Genomic DNA, 14,240 nt, shown 5'->3' with positions numbered 1-14,240 from the left:
TGGGCAAGCCGTAGGGCGGATTTAGCCTCAGAGCTATATGCTCGCCTCCACGCTCGTTCAAGTTTTTTGCACCCCAATTTCATTTCCCTCAGTTCAGGGGAGAACCAAGGTTGAGAAGGAGCGCGTCTAGCTCTGGCCAGCGTGGTTTGCTTAGTGGAGGCAGCAGCCGCCTGCCGTATCCACTCACTAAACTCGCCAACCGCATCGTCCAAAATTGTCCCAGAATTTGGACGGGTTTTTGACAGAGCCTGTCTAAACAGAGGTAGGTTAATTTTTTGGGAATAACATATAAGAGGTGGAGGGCTAGACTCTTCCATCTCCCACATAAATCTAACCAATTCATGGTCGGACCAGGTTGTTTTTTCAGTGACCACCGACTGAATAGGGAAATTGGAGCACACCAGATCAAGCAGATGACCACCCGAATGCGTCGGAGCGGTCACCCATTGCTTAAGCTGAGCGAGCTCAAAAATTTCACCAAGCCTGCGAGCATCAGGCGAGTCAGGAACATCCATATGAATATTTAGGTCGCCGACCAAGAGAAACTTAGGAAAACCTAAGGCCCGCGGCACTATGTATTCTTCTAGGGAGTCCAGAAAGTGAGTGGCCTGGCCCGGGGGCCTGTAGATCAGGGATCCGCCCAAGGTAAAATGGGGGGAGGTTACAATAGAAAAGTGAAGAACCTCACCCCCTGGCCCCACAACCGGAGGCTCAGAGGCAAAACTCCACCCCTCTTTGAAAACAACAGCAAGTCCACCTCCTCTACCTGAAGGACGGTCTACTCTAGCGATCTTGAACCCCCTGGGGACAGCCAATTCCACGGTGGGCTGTCGCTATACCTCCGTTCTGACTTTCAGACAGCTCGACCTCCTAATGATCCCACACCACTCTACCAGTGTACCTCAATATTACACTGCAGTACTCTCCTTTTCTAGCACATTGAATCCACTTTCATTTACCAACGCAACTAACTTCAAGCATGCATAAAACTCTACTTTCCCATAAACACAAATTGCTATTCCAATGCAGCTGAATCAATATTTCTAATCAACTCAACATCCCCAAAACCCATGCACGTGTACTATATGTTCATCTCACTCACGACATGTAGCAGTGCCTAATCTTTGTGCACTTTGACCCCACGCTGCTCTACCAATGCAATGGAGTTTGACCAGCAGCACTCTTTGCCCAACCCAGCTCAACTGTTCCAAGCTCATTTCAATGTTGGCCAGACGTACCTCATGTTGTTCAGTGCTGTGGCGCCCATAAACATATCTGTCAATGCAATACAAACCTAGCCTATAGTAAGCCTGCTTTTCAGGTGCTTTCGTCTCCACAAACATTGTTTGCCGGCGACCCTACATTTCTTAGCCACAGTTCCACCTGATATTCCACTAAATGTAGTCTCACATAGTGTGCCACCAGTTTCCCTTGCGATTAAATATACTAATCCCATTGCAGTTATGGGAGCCACGGGTCTGCTATTGCACATATAGCCCTGCCTGCAATAACCCCGCTATTCCTAACTAGAGCTGGAACACATCACTGAAAGAATATTGAAAACATAACCTGCTGCACGTGCTGTTCTTTAAGTTCCGGGTTCTGCCGACACTCATCAGTCCTCGCAATCTGTCCAATCCTATCCCATGCATGGCTCTCTCAAAGAACCCATCCCCTCATGCAGCCCACCTCGGCTGACAGCTGAAAATAAACGAATTTGTCCTCCAAGTTTATGCACCCTGAACCCAATCACGTCCCGAGATGATGTGTTCTGAAAGAGTTAAGACATTGTGGAGTCGATGTTGAATGGGGGCAGACAGCTGAAAAGAAAATGTCATCCCCAGAAGCCCTGTCTTGTCTCCTCCAGACGGTGACACCATAAATCTCTTTGGCAGCTCTAACTCCTCGTTAGCCTCGCGAGAGAGATGCTCCTTGACAGCCGCGCGGCACCTTATTACCCAGAGTTCCCGACTCTTTGCAGAAAGGCTGTCGTGAAGCTCATCTGAGGGCATCGCTTGAAGCCACCGGCGGCGGTGCCATCAGCTCAACGCTAACACTCTTTGACCTTTAGTAGCGTGGCAGATAGCGGGCAATCCCTGGTCACCTTGGGTGCATGGCCTGCCCAGGGCAGATGCGCCTCACAGCTGGCTTGTGCCGTTTCCACACAGCATCTGGAACTCCCATTGGGGTCGCCTAGCAAATGTCAGTTGCATTTTAGCAGAACTGTTGGAGTTTCTTCCTGAAGCCAAAGAACATAGATGTGTGCTGCTCTGTTGCATTCACAGTGTTCTCTCTCCAACATGACATGGAGCAGTCAGATGAGGAGCAGAGTACTCTAGCAGAAGACTTCCTTTCCTCTAGTCTGGGGCCTGGGCTATAGATTATGGATTAGCTGGGAAAGCATGATAGGTAATCTGCACAGACTGGCACACGGCTGGAGTCATCACCACCTTCAGGAGGGGTCCGTGTATAGGAAGGGCACAGGGATACTCTTAGACAGGATGTTGCATGAGACTTGCACATGAGTGTAGACCTCTTCACATCCAGCTGGGAGATGGATGCAGTGCCTTTCACGTATAGGAACTGAGATTTTGGGCTGTTAGAAAAGATATTCCGTGTGTTATAGCTTGTGGACGAGGCGATTTATATGATTGACATATGGAAAAAGATCTAGAGCTGCGCAGTACTGGGATTAGGAGAGGTGTAAAATGTAAATGTATACTTGTAAAGCGCACTGTTACTCCATCACGCAGTGTCCTGGCGCTGTATACCGCTGGGGAATACGTCCTGGCTTTTCCTGTGAGATGGTCCCTCCTGGGTACCCCCAAGGTGAAGCCAGGCATCCCCGGCGCTGATAGGGCCGTTGTGGAGATTAAGCAAGCTATTGCCCAGAGTTGCAGAGTGGGACCCATGGTTAGCTTTGGCACCTAGGCGAGAATTATCGAGTCCGCGGACATTGACCCAAGACCCTGCAGCGACGGCAATTGAACCCTGGTCCCGGGCCGACCTCTGCTTCAGGATCTGCCGCTTCTAACCAGTGAGCCACATAATGGCACATAATTCTGAATGTTTTGTCCTCAGAACGGAATGACTCTATGGTTCCCACAAGAAGTAGAGCCCCCCACCCCCCTCTGGTGATGGATGGCATTGTATTACTGGAACTAGAATACCAGGCTTAATATTTATAGGTGTTGGAGGGCACAAATGATTGGTACATACATATAGCCTTTCACCTATAGGTTTGTATCGGCTCAGGCATTGGTAGATTTACTCTTTCTCATCTAGAGCTAAATTCCTCAGGGATTGGGGGATATAGGGGCGTTCCCCTCTAGAACTAAATGACTCATTTGATTATTAAAGCTTTCTAGAAACTGTCACCTCCAGTGATGGGCGGGTTCGGTTAATGGGCCAAAGGATACCGAGATTTTTATCTCTAGGACTGGATTTTCTGAGAGTTGCTTTTTAGGTCTCGCCTGTCGATGCGCATGCGCATCGAGCTTGCGAGCCTATTGCGGCTCAAACAACGTTTAACTACGAAGCAAGGAATCGTGGCGATTCCTTGCAGTGCCCGTGACTTTTAAGCTCAATGCGCATGTGCATTGAGCTTAAAAGCGCGTGCACAGCCGCCCGCATTCCTCCGACACCTTTGAAGTGAAGCTTAGCTTCACTTCAAAGGCCCGGCTTCTTCACACCCACATGCCGCTCTCGCTCTCCCCGCTCCGCTCCGCCCCCTCCCCTGCCCGGCCGGCTTCTTCACACCCACATGCCGCTCTCGCTCTCCCCGCTCCGCCCCCTCCCCTGCCCGGCCCGGCTTCTTTACACCCACATGCCGCTCTCGCTCTCCCCGCTCCGCCCCCTCCTCGCTCTCCCCGCTCCGCCCCCTCCCCTGCCCGCCGTGTGACCTCGGCTTACACTCACCCCTCCTTTCTCCCCTTTAGGCTGCTTTCGGATGCTTTGTTCGCAGCTTGTCATTTACTTTTGCATTGTGGGCGTATTATGATTCCTCATCAACATTCACTTGGATGAGTCAGAACATATTGGCCCTCAATATGGTAAACTTGAGCAATTATTGATTTAGCTGATCCAGTCCTTTTTCTGTTTGATTGTTTAACAGCACCACACCCATAATCTTTACTGTCCTAAATAGTCAGAAATCGTCAAGTAGAAGTGGGAGAAGGTCTGGTCTCAGTGGCGCAAATACAGAGGGAGTTGAGGTGCCTAAAAGTGTGTATTAAATGTATGGATGTATAATCGATCTTGCCTGTTTCATATACATCTAAAGTTGCCGCTCTGGCCATAAACTCTTGTAGCCGACCCTAGGGTCGCTCTTGGGGGTCGATGAATGTACTTGACATCCAACAAATGTTACACAAATTGACAACTGTATTGCATGCATGATTAACAATGAAAAGTATGTATTCAACTTGAGCTTGTTTTAATAAAAAAGATTTTGGGATTAAAGATCTTGCCCTAGCTTCTTGTATGCATGGTGGGGAAAGCTGTGATGAGTCCGGGGAACTAATGTGCATACTGGACCATGCAGTTTTGTTTTCCACCTTTAAAATGATTCTAATGTTTTAGGAGAGGACGCTTTGCAGTCTGGGACTAGTAGTTTCAGGTTTTACCATTACAAATAAGGCCATATACATCTCGCTAGGCAATCTCCTGTTCTTAAAGCATGGTGATGGTGCCATTGCACAGTTAAAAGTACAAAATAACAATAGCACGTTGCAGGGCTCCACTTAGTAGTTATTGAGCCGACTTCACTATTGGGGGTAACTGAATAACGAGAGAAAGCTGGGCGGATTTAAGCATCGTAGTTCATCCAGTCACAGACAGATGACCCGCGTCGTATATAACCGCCTCAGCCCGCCTTAACTATATTTTGTTTCAAACTGTAATTTATATTCTAGACCGGCCTGACTTGTAGGTCCTGATTAATGTAAAACCTGAAACTACATGTCCCACAATGCTTGTGCGTTGCTGAGACTAGAAGGCAGTGTCACATGGATGCATTTGGGCAAATCCTAGTAATTCCGTCGTTAATCTGCTTCAGCGCCACGATCCGGAAATAATGCGCTGCATTAATACAAATGCAGTGAGCAGTGTTAGCTTTTCTCGGCTCCTTTCCCCTCCCCAGGTGCATATCCCACATTCCTGCAAAACAAAAGTTGCTATAGTTTCTAAAATCAACAGGCACCCTAAGTGTGTGTTCCCGTGCGTCCATGTAAATGTGTGATGGTATTGTAAATATGCAAAATATAGCTTTAGCAAATTATTACCTGCTTTATGTTCCTATTTAGAACAAAAATTCCTTTTTTATGTGAAAATAAATTCAGTTTTAGCAAACTAAAAGTGTTTGGAAGGTTAGTCTTGGTGTTTATGTATTCAAGGCTTTACAGCGACTCACTGGCACACGGCGCTGCTTGCAGTTAAGTTACTCTCCCGTATATCTTCCCCAAACACCTACCGCCCCTCACGGCTTGTTATTTAAGAGTAAGATTGTTCGTAATTGTGCCACTACACCCATTTTGTGAAAAAAAAACTCACTCCCTTACATAAAGAACAAAATGCTGCGCTGCAGGAAATAACTGATTACACTGATTACACGCCCAAAAGGACATTAAGCTGTCAACAGATATACAATCCAGAGCGAAACATAATACGAAAATAAACCGCAAAGCAAAATACGGGCTTTCCTACTCCGCTTACCCAGGCTCTTCCTAGGTGGCTTCCCCCTTTCATTTCACTGCGTTTCCATAGGCCTTTTTCAAATTTTTTCCTCTGGCTGTTTTCTCTCCCATCCCCCCCACTTTCTGTCGCTCCACACCCGTTTCCAAATATAATGTCCTGCTCCAACTGCTAATCCAGGAGGTGCCTGCCCCCCCGCAGCTCTCCAGTTTGCGCTTCAAGTCTGGGATCCAGTGTAGATCGATTCATAGAGCAGGACAGCCAGGGAAGTAATGCTGCCAGCAGCTACTTTTACCTACCTCACTTGGCCCTGCTGCCTCCTACCTATCTGCTCTACGTTCTATCTCAGGGGTCAACAGTGGACACTGCCAACACTCTAACAGCTGCCATTAATACATAAACAGTGAACAGTACCATCACAGCACTAACTAGGAGTGGCGTGCTACTGTAACCGCACAGCTGTGTCTACCGCAGTGATAACACACTAATAATGGGCACTAACAACACTACACGTTCACTGACAGCTGCCATTCCATATTGGGCGCAAGTATCCGCTTGCTTACTGTAATATGTTCTCTTAGCCTGGCATATTTCTTTGTGACCCGAGCTGGGTTGCTGCAGGTTGGCGTCTGCACTTTCCCCCAAATAGTTCCCATATGTACAATTAATAACACTCACCCTCACTCACCCTCACTCACCCTCACTCACCCTCAAACCCTCACCCACACTCACCCTCACCCTCACTCACCCTCACTCACCCTCACTCACCCTCAACCCCTCACCCTCAACCCCTCACCCTCACTCACCCTCAACCCCTCACCCTCACTCACCCTCACTCACCCTCACCCACCCTCACCCACCCTCACCCTCACTCACCCTCACCCTCACTCACCCTCAACCCCTCACCCTCACTCACCCTCAACCCCTCACCCTCACTCACCCTCAACCCCTCACCCTCACTCACCCTCAACCCCTCACCCTCACTCACAACACATATTGTGTTACAATAGGTGTCACATTTGCGAAAGATAAAACTATCTAGAGATGTAGCATAACGACCAGAGCTGCCATATAAGTCACATAAATACAAAACATGTTGCATTCCAAATGCTATAGGTGTCACATTCGCAAAAGTTATAACTATTGGCATTGTAAATGACAAAGCCATCAATTTAGCAATTTTTAACGACCAGAGCTGCCATATAAGTCACATAAATACAAAACATGTTGCATTCCAAATGCTATAGGTGTCGCATTCGCAAAAGTTATAACTATTGGCATTGTAAATGACAAAGCCATCAATTTAGCAATTTTAACAACGAAAAAATAAATAAATTGTCATTTACAAGACCAATAACTACAACTTTTCTAATGCGAAACCTATTGCATTCCAACCCCACTCACCCACGCAACGTCACTCACACACGCAACGCCACTCTCACACGCAACGCCACTCTCACACGCAACGCCACTCTCACACGCAACGCCACTCTCACACGCCACTCATCCACACAACGCCACTCATCCACGCAACGCCACTCATCCACGCAACGCCACTCATCCATTTGCAAAACGAAAAAAGTTAAACTCTTCTATTGCGAGACCTATTGCATTTTCAATGCTTGTTATGTTACACGTTCAATATGTGCCACAGTCACAGGCTGCCCTGTCCAGTGGCATATCACAAAATGATGGACCCCCAATGCAGAATGTGAAGAGGGGCCTGAGACGCTCATATTTGCCGGCTACTCACTGATTGGCCTAGGGGTGAATGGGGGACCCCTAAGCGGTCGATGTGTGCCCCTGAAGTATCAGGCCCCCCTTGTGCCACAGTGACTGCAGGGTCTTGCGTTACGCCCCTGACCCCGTCCGAGTATATCTATTTTTCGATCAGAATCTAGCACACTCTCGACCAAGAAGTGCCATACCAGGAAACAAATGTAGGTCATTGTGCAGTTGGAGCCAGGCGCAGCAATCTTCAATAGGATATTTATGGCCTGTTCAATCTGAAATAGGCTGCTGACAGGTCTGTGTGCTGTGGAATGACAGGCTCCTAGGGCCCGCTCTGCTCACCCCCTCCAGCATCACCCACCATGGAAATTATGAATCTCTCTCAATGCCCACACTCTCCAACTCTACAACCTGCTGTGTACCTTGACCCTGACATGACCATCATCCAGCAGAGCGCCATTGAAGCCCTCTCACTAGCATACTAGGGCGCCAAGACCTCTCTCTAGCACACCAAGGGCCCAAAGACCCCTCGCTAGCACACCAGGGCCCAACGACCTCTCGCTAGCACACCAGGGCCCGAAGACTCTCGCTAGCACACCATGGCCCAAAGATCTCTCGTTAGCACACCATGGCCCGAAAACCTCTCACTAGCACACCAGGGCCTGAAGATCTCTCGCTAGCACACCAGGGCCCGAAGATCTCTCGCTAGCACAACAGGGCCTGAAGATATTTCGCTAGCACGCCAGGGCCTGAAGAACTCTCGCTAGCACACAAAGGGCCCGAAGATCTTTCACTAGCACACCAGAGCCCAAAGACTTCTCGCTAGCACCCCAGGTCCCGAAGACTTCTCGCTAGCATGCTAGGACCCGAAGACCTCTCGCTAGCACAGCAGGGCCCGAAGATTTCTTGCTAGCACACCAGGTCCCGAAGACTTCTCACTAGCACGTTAGGGCCCGAAGACCTATCGCTAGCACACCAGGGCCCGAAGATCTTTCGCTAGCACACCAGAGCCCAAAGACTCCTTGCTAGCGCACCAGGTCCCGAAGACTTCTCACTAGCACGTTAGGGCCCGAAGACCTATCGCTAGCACACCAGGGCACGAAGATCTCTTGCTAGCATGCAAGGGCCCGAAGACCTCTCGTTAGCACACCAGGACCCAAAGACTTCTCACTAGCACACCAGGGCCCGAAGACTTCTCGCTAGTACACTAGGGCTCAAAGATCTCTCGCTAGCACACCAGGGACCGAAGAGTTCTCGCTAGCACACTAGGCCCCAAAGACCTCTCGCTAGCACAGCAGGGCCCGAAGATCTCTCGCTAGCACACCAGGGCCCGAAGACTTCTCGCTAGTACACTAGGGCTCAAAGATCTCTCGCTAGCACACCAGGGACCGAAGAGTTCTCGCTAGCACACTAGGCCCCAAAGACCTCTCGCTAGCACACCAGGGCCCGAAGACCTCTCGCTAGCACACTAGGGCCAGGAGACCTCTCGCTAGCACGCCAGGGCCCGAAGATCTCTTGCTATCACGCCAGGGCACGAAGACCTCTCGCTAGCACACCAGGGCCCGAAGACCTCTCGCTAGCACGCTAGGGCCCGAAGACCTCTCGCTAGCATGCCAGGGCCCGAAGATCTCTTGCTATCACGCCAGGGCCCGCAGACCTCTCGCTAGCACACCAGGGCCCGAAGATATTTTGCTAGCACACCAGAGCCCAAAGACTTCTCGCTATCACGTTAGGGCCCGAAGACCTCTCGCTAGCACGCCAGGACCCGAAGACCTCTCGCTAGCACAGCAGGGCCTGAAGATCTCTTGCTAGCACACCACAGCCCAAAAACTTCTCGATAGTACACTAGGGCCCAAAGACCTCTCGCAAGCACACCAGGGACCGAAGATCTCTCGCTAGCACACCAGGGCCGAAGATCTCTCGCTAGTACACCAGGAGCCAAAGACTTCTCATTAGCACACTTGGGCCCGAAGAACCTCTTGCTAGCACACCACCAGCTCAAAGACCTCTCGCTAGCATACCATCAGCTTGCTAATGGAAATCTGCTCTTATTTGTAAACCCCGCCATCCACCCGAGGGGTAATGATGTCTTCTCTGAACCTACGCGGCAGGGGTCTGCTAATGGCTGCCACCCCACCTCCGCTTCCTTAATGAGGCTCATTGCAGCCGGCCCCGGACCTGCTGCTCGCGCCCCTCGGGGAAGACGGATCAAGCACGACCCACCCCGCCATTAATAAGAAAAGCACTGCGCGCGCCCCAGAGCCATGCTGGCCTTGGCTACAGCGCCATCCATCTCAGAAACCAATATCGGCGCTGCTGAGGTCAGCATGGAAATATATTGACCCGCAGGAGGTTGGTGAGAACTTGGGAGCAGCGGGCCTCCTGGGACCCATCAGGGCGGCCTGAAGAAGAGTGGTGTTTGCTTAAAAAGGAACAGCTCATATATCTCAGCTCATAAAAAGGAGCGCCGAAGTTTATTAAACTAGAGTAACTAATCCCTTGTGTGTGCTGAGCTATCGCCTGCTCTCTGCTCTTCCCGTGTCCGCCGCTTATTCTCCTATTTATTTCTTATTCTCTTCTTCTTTGCTGGAAATTCCTGTGCAATTTTGGAATCAAAGAAGTTGCGCACGAGGTCATAGATTAGCTCTTCGAATGCTAATTGATAAGCAACGCTAATGCCGACGCTATATATTTTCAATGGTGTGGATTTATTTACAACTTCATCGATAAGCACCAATCAATTATGTAAGAGCAAGGCAAAATGAGCAACTTTGTGCCAGTCTGTTTTGTGGGACTAAAGGAAAGACAATGCGAAATCGTGCGGTTGGAACAATGGACAGGGCAATTTAGTGGCAGGAGAAAAATACCTTGGGGTAGAAATTTAAACAGGAACATGAGTCGAGGAAGGAGCAAGGGGCTCACCTCTTTGAGACTCATGGCTTTCACTGTGACCTCTGACATACCCTTGATCACTGTCAGACACACTCGCCTGGCCACACTCGCCTGGCCCTACCTCACGACCACAAACTCTCTTATCCACAGCCTTTCAGTACTTTATTTCGGTCCCTTACTCCCCCTATACTTTGAAAAATTCACACCGGCCCCTTATCCCCTAACACTTTCAAAGCCTCACTTTGGCCCATTATCCTCCCATACTTCAAAGCTTCACTTCGACCCCATGTCCTCCATACTTTCAAAGCTTCTTTCGCACCCTTATCCTCCGTACTTTCAAAGCTTCACTTTGACCCCTTATCCCTCCAAAATTTCCAAGCTTCGCTTAGGCCCCTTGTCCCCCCATACTCTCAAAGCTTCGCTTAATATGCTGTTTAGTTATGCTGATACTATAATTGGCAGCGGCAAAGGGCAGTGGGCAAAGGGCAGTGCAAGTGGAAGAGGCCTCCTGACTAGAGCCCTGGCACTTACTTTGTTTTGACAAATTAAGCACTGATTCCCCCCATACTGTCAACGCTTCATTTCAACCCCTTATCCTCTCATGCATCTGGTAAACAGATAGAAAGAATGGTCAGCCATTTTGTACAGGACAGAGAGAGGGCACTTATTGTGATGTTACTGATCCCATCTTCTCTTAGTAATCCACTGTGGGTTTGGATAGCCTCTCTACATCCTCTGTTCTCCTGCTGGCTCCTGATCACAGTCCCCTTTTAGTATGTCTTTTTAACCCTGTTACTCGTTTATAAGTCTTACGCTTCCCCACGTCCTTCACCTCCTCTTTGCCTGTCACTGCTTTCTGCCTCTCGTTATATTCCTCACACTTTTCTACTTTGTATATATCCTCCCCCACTTCTTCTGCTTCCTTTCTCTCTAGTTTTTCTTTCATAACCTTCGTTCCTCATATTTGTGACACCCATTCCCTGAGTTGGATATAACCTGTAATGCAACAGATCACATGCAGCTCGGATGTGTGAAGGCCTCCAACATACTCTCACACATCCTCCTTAGATGTTACTTAAAGCCTCCACCTGGTTAGTGGGTCCAGGTATATACACAGCTGGAATATTCACTCATACTCAGCAGGCTGAGTACTTAGCTCAGTGACCTATTTAAGGTAATCAGCTGGCTGACAGTGAAGAGCCACTCCTCTCCAGCTGTACACTCTACCTCAGCCAAGCAAAAATAGCTTGGTCAGTATGTAAAAAATAACAGCTCACTCCCTCAGGATCCCACAACGCATACTTCTCTTCATTCAGATCCTAGGAGCCCACCTGCTCTTATGCCGTGGATGAGGTATCTTGATCCTAATCATTTTCGTTCAGTGTCTGTGGTACTGCAAACCATCAGATTGCAGCCCTAGAAGTGAATTACACCTCACCTACTGTGAGTGTAGGAGTCTGTTTTGAGGTGGCACGGAATCTGTGAGTCGGTGTGAGATTCATTCTTCGTAAGTATTCTAGGGGTCCACTTGAGTTTCAAGCTGAGAAACAAGCTCGAGTCTAAGAACGAACTGAGGGAAAGGACCCACGCCTAAGCTTGTAGTACTGTACCTACCCTATCTCACCTACATGTTGTCCTATCAGCAGTGACCTAAAGTGTGACATTCACTTGCTGTCTAGAATGATATCTTTGGGTCCAGGCTCCAAAGGCTCATCTCTGTTTCCTGCTCCTTGTGCTTCATGGGGGTTGAGCAGGATGAATCTGTCCCTCAATGGCTTGGGCCTGACTTTTTTACCTGACCAACTATGCGCTGTCTCCTTGTGGTTCGCCTTTGCCCTCCACAAGTGGTCCTCAGTGAGGACGAGATTCTTCTCCTCACCCAATGTCAGAATTACCTGGTCATCACCTCACTGGAAAGCCTCACGGGCAGCTCACGGGCAGCTCCTCGCTCCTCGCTCCTTTGTTCCAATCTGAAACTTTCCACAGCACTCCTGCATATAAGCCACAGTCATTCCCCTTCAGGAGAGTCAACATTGTCCATAATTCTCGACTCAGCCCCGGTATATCCATTTATGTCACTCTTTTACTATGATCTGCCTTCCAAAACCACCAACAATGGAAGTTCAGAGACTTGAAGAAACCGTGCACCTACTGCAAACACATCATGTGTGCTTCTAACAGGGTGAGTCTGCAGCTCTGGACATAGCCCTCCAGTTGACTCCAAGGCCTTCCATCTATCTGCCATTCTCCATCTCCTCAAACCTTTCCACTCCCATCTTCCCCACTGTTTCTTCTATGTCTCTCTTCTCTTGTAACTGTATTTTTATCGTGCTCAAGCCTCCACACTTTCTGTCTCCTGATCTCCCTCTCTCACCTTAACTTTCTCGAAATCCTTTGTACCCTCAACTAAACACCATCTCTTACAAACTCTCTTTGTTATATTCTGTTTCACGCTTTTCTTTTCTTTTACATCCATCTCTTCTCTGAATTCTTTCTTTTCCTAAATCTCACTTCAGAGCTCCCTCTTGCATACTTCATCTTTGAACTCTGCTTATTTTCCCTTTCTCGTCTCTTTCAGTTCTCTTACCTTAATATCTGTTTACTAACTAGCCACAGCTCTCTTCTTTTCTTGTTCTATCTCTCTCCTCTGAATTCCTTCTTTCCCTCGCCCTAGTTCTTGCGTAAGAACTTTTGCTCATTTACTCTCTCCTCTGAACCATGTTTCCCCATCCACACCGTTCGCGTCTCTTAGCTCAGTATACCTCCCCTCTCTCTCCTCTGGTATTTATAAATAATACATTCCTTGTATTGCCACTATTAGTTCATGGAGAAGGTGACGGAGCCTTGCTAGAGGATGTATCTGTGATGTGATCCTGGTCACCATGGGCCCCGACCCAGGCGATACTAAAGTCAGATTTCGGTCCTGCATGGTGGCCATCAAAAATTGGATGACTGAGAACTTTCTAATGCTTAATGCAGAAAAGTCCGAAATAATGCTGTTCGGAAAGGCACACCAATTATGGGAACAGGACTGGTGGCCCATTGAACTTGGTCAATGCCCCCCCCTAAAGGTACAGTCCGAAACCTAGGAATTACAATGGATGACCAACTCACAATGCAACCACACATTAATAAAGTGGTACACACCTGTATAGGCCTAATGAGAAGCCTCAGAAAAATATTCAAATGGCTTCCTTTAACTAGCAGAAGACCACTAATCCAAGGCTTAATAACTAGCCGGCTGGATTACGGCAATGCATTGTTTGCTGATATAAATGCTTCTAACATAGCCAAACTACAGACCATTCAGAACAGCGCGGCCAGGCTCGCACTGGACCTTCCACCAAGAACCCCGTCTGCCCCCTGTTTGAATCAACTACACTGGTTACCAGTTAACAGACGCATAAAGTTCAAGGTCTGCAGCCTAGTCCACAAATCTTTAAACGGACAAGGACCAGCATATATCAGAGATAAACTGCACCGATACAGCCCAACGAGAAATCTTCGCTCCTCCAACCAGCTACTGTTAAAGACGCCTAGAGTCCGCACAGTGAGGAACGGTGATAGATGCTTCTCAAAAATTGGTCCTTCCATCTGGAATTTACTTCCCCTAGATCTGAGAGCAGAACCCAATTTGACTATCTTCCGTAAGAACCTAAAAACTCTGCTCTTCAAACCTTAGTCAACCACCTTCCATACCTACCGTTTCTGTTTTATCCATCTGTCAGCGCTATGAGACCTAATGGGTGAGCTATGCGCGATACAAAAACAAATACAAATACAAATACAAAAAAAACAAATACAAATACAGTTTAGCTAGACTACAGATAGTAGAGTATTGAACACAGCCCCCGCACAATATTGCCTTTCAACTAATGTCTGTCCAGGGATTTTACTTCGTATTTGTAGTGATAGCGGAATTTCTT

At 48.5% G+C, this 14,240-nt stretch overlaps 1 protein-coding gene across 3 annotated transcripts in view; it reads left to right on the top strand.

Annotated features, from left to right (window-relative positions):
• Positions 1-14,240, top strand: part of LOC144755373 (copine-5) — a 1,407,230-nt gene that overhangs the window by 1,241,808 nt on the left and 151,182 nt on the right. The gene's annotated exons all lie outside the window — the stretch shown is intronic.

The sequence above is a fragment of the Lissotriton helveticus genome, chromosome 5_1, assembly GCF_964261635.1.
Source record: "Lissotriton helveticus chromosome 5_1, aLisHel1.1, whole genome shotgun sequence".
Lineage (NCBI taxonomy): Eukaryota > Metazoa > Chordata > Amphibia > Caudata > Salamandridae > Lissotriton > Lissotriton helveticus.
This window is presented reverse-complemented; position numbering and strand designations above follow the sequence as displayed.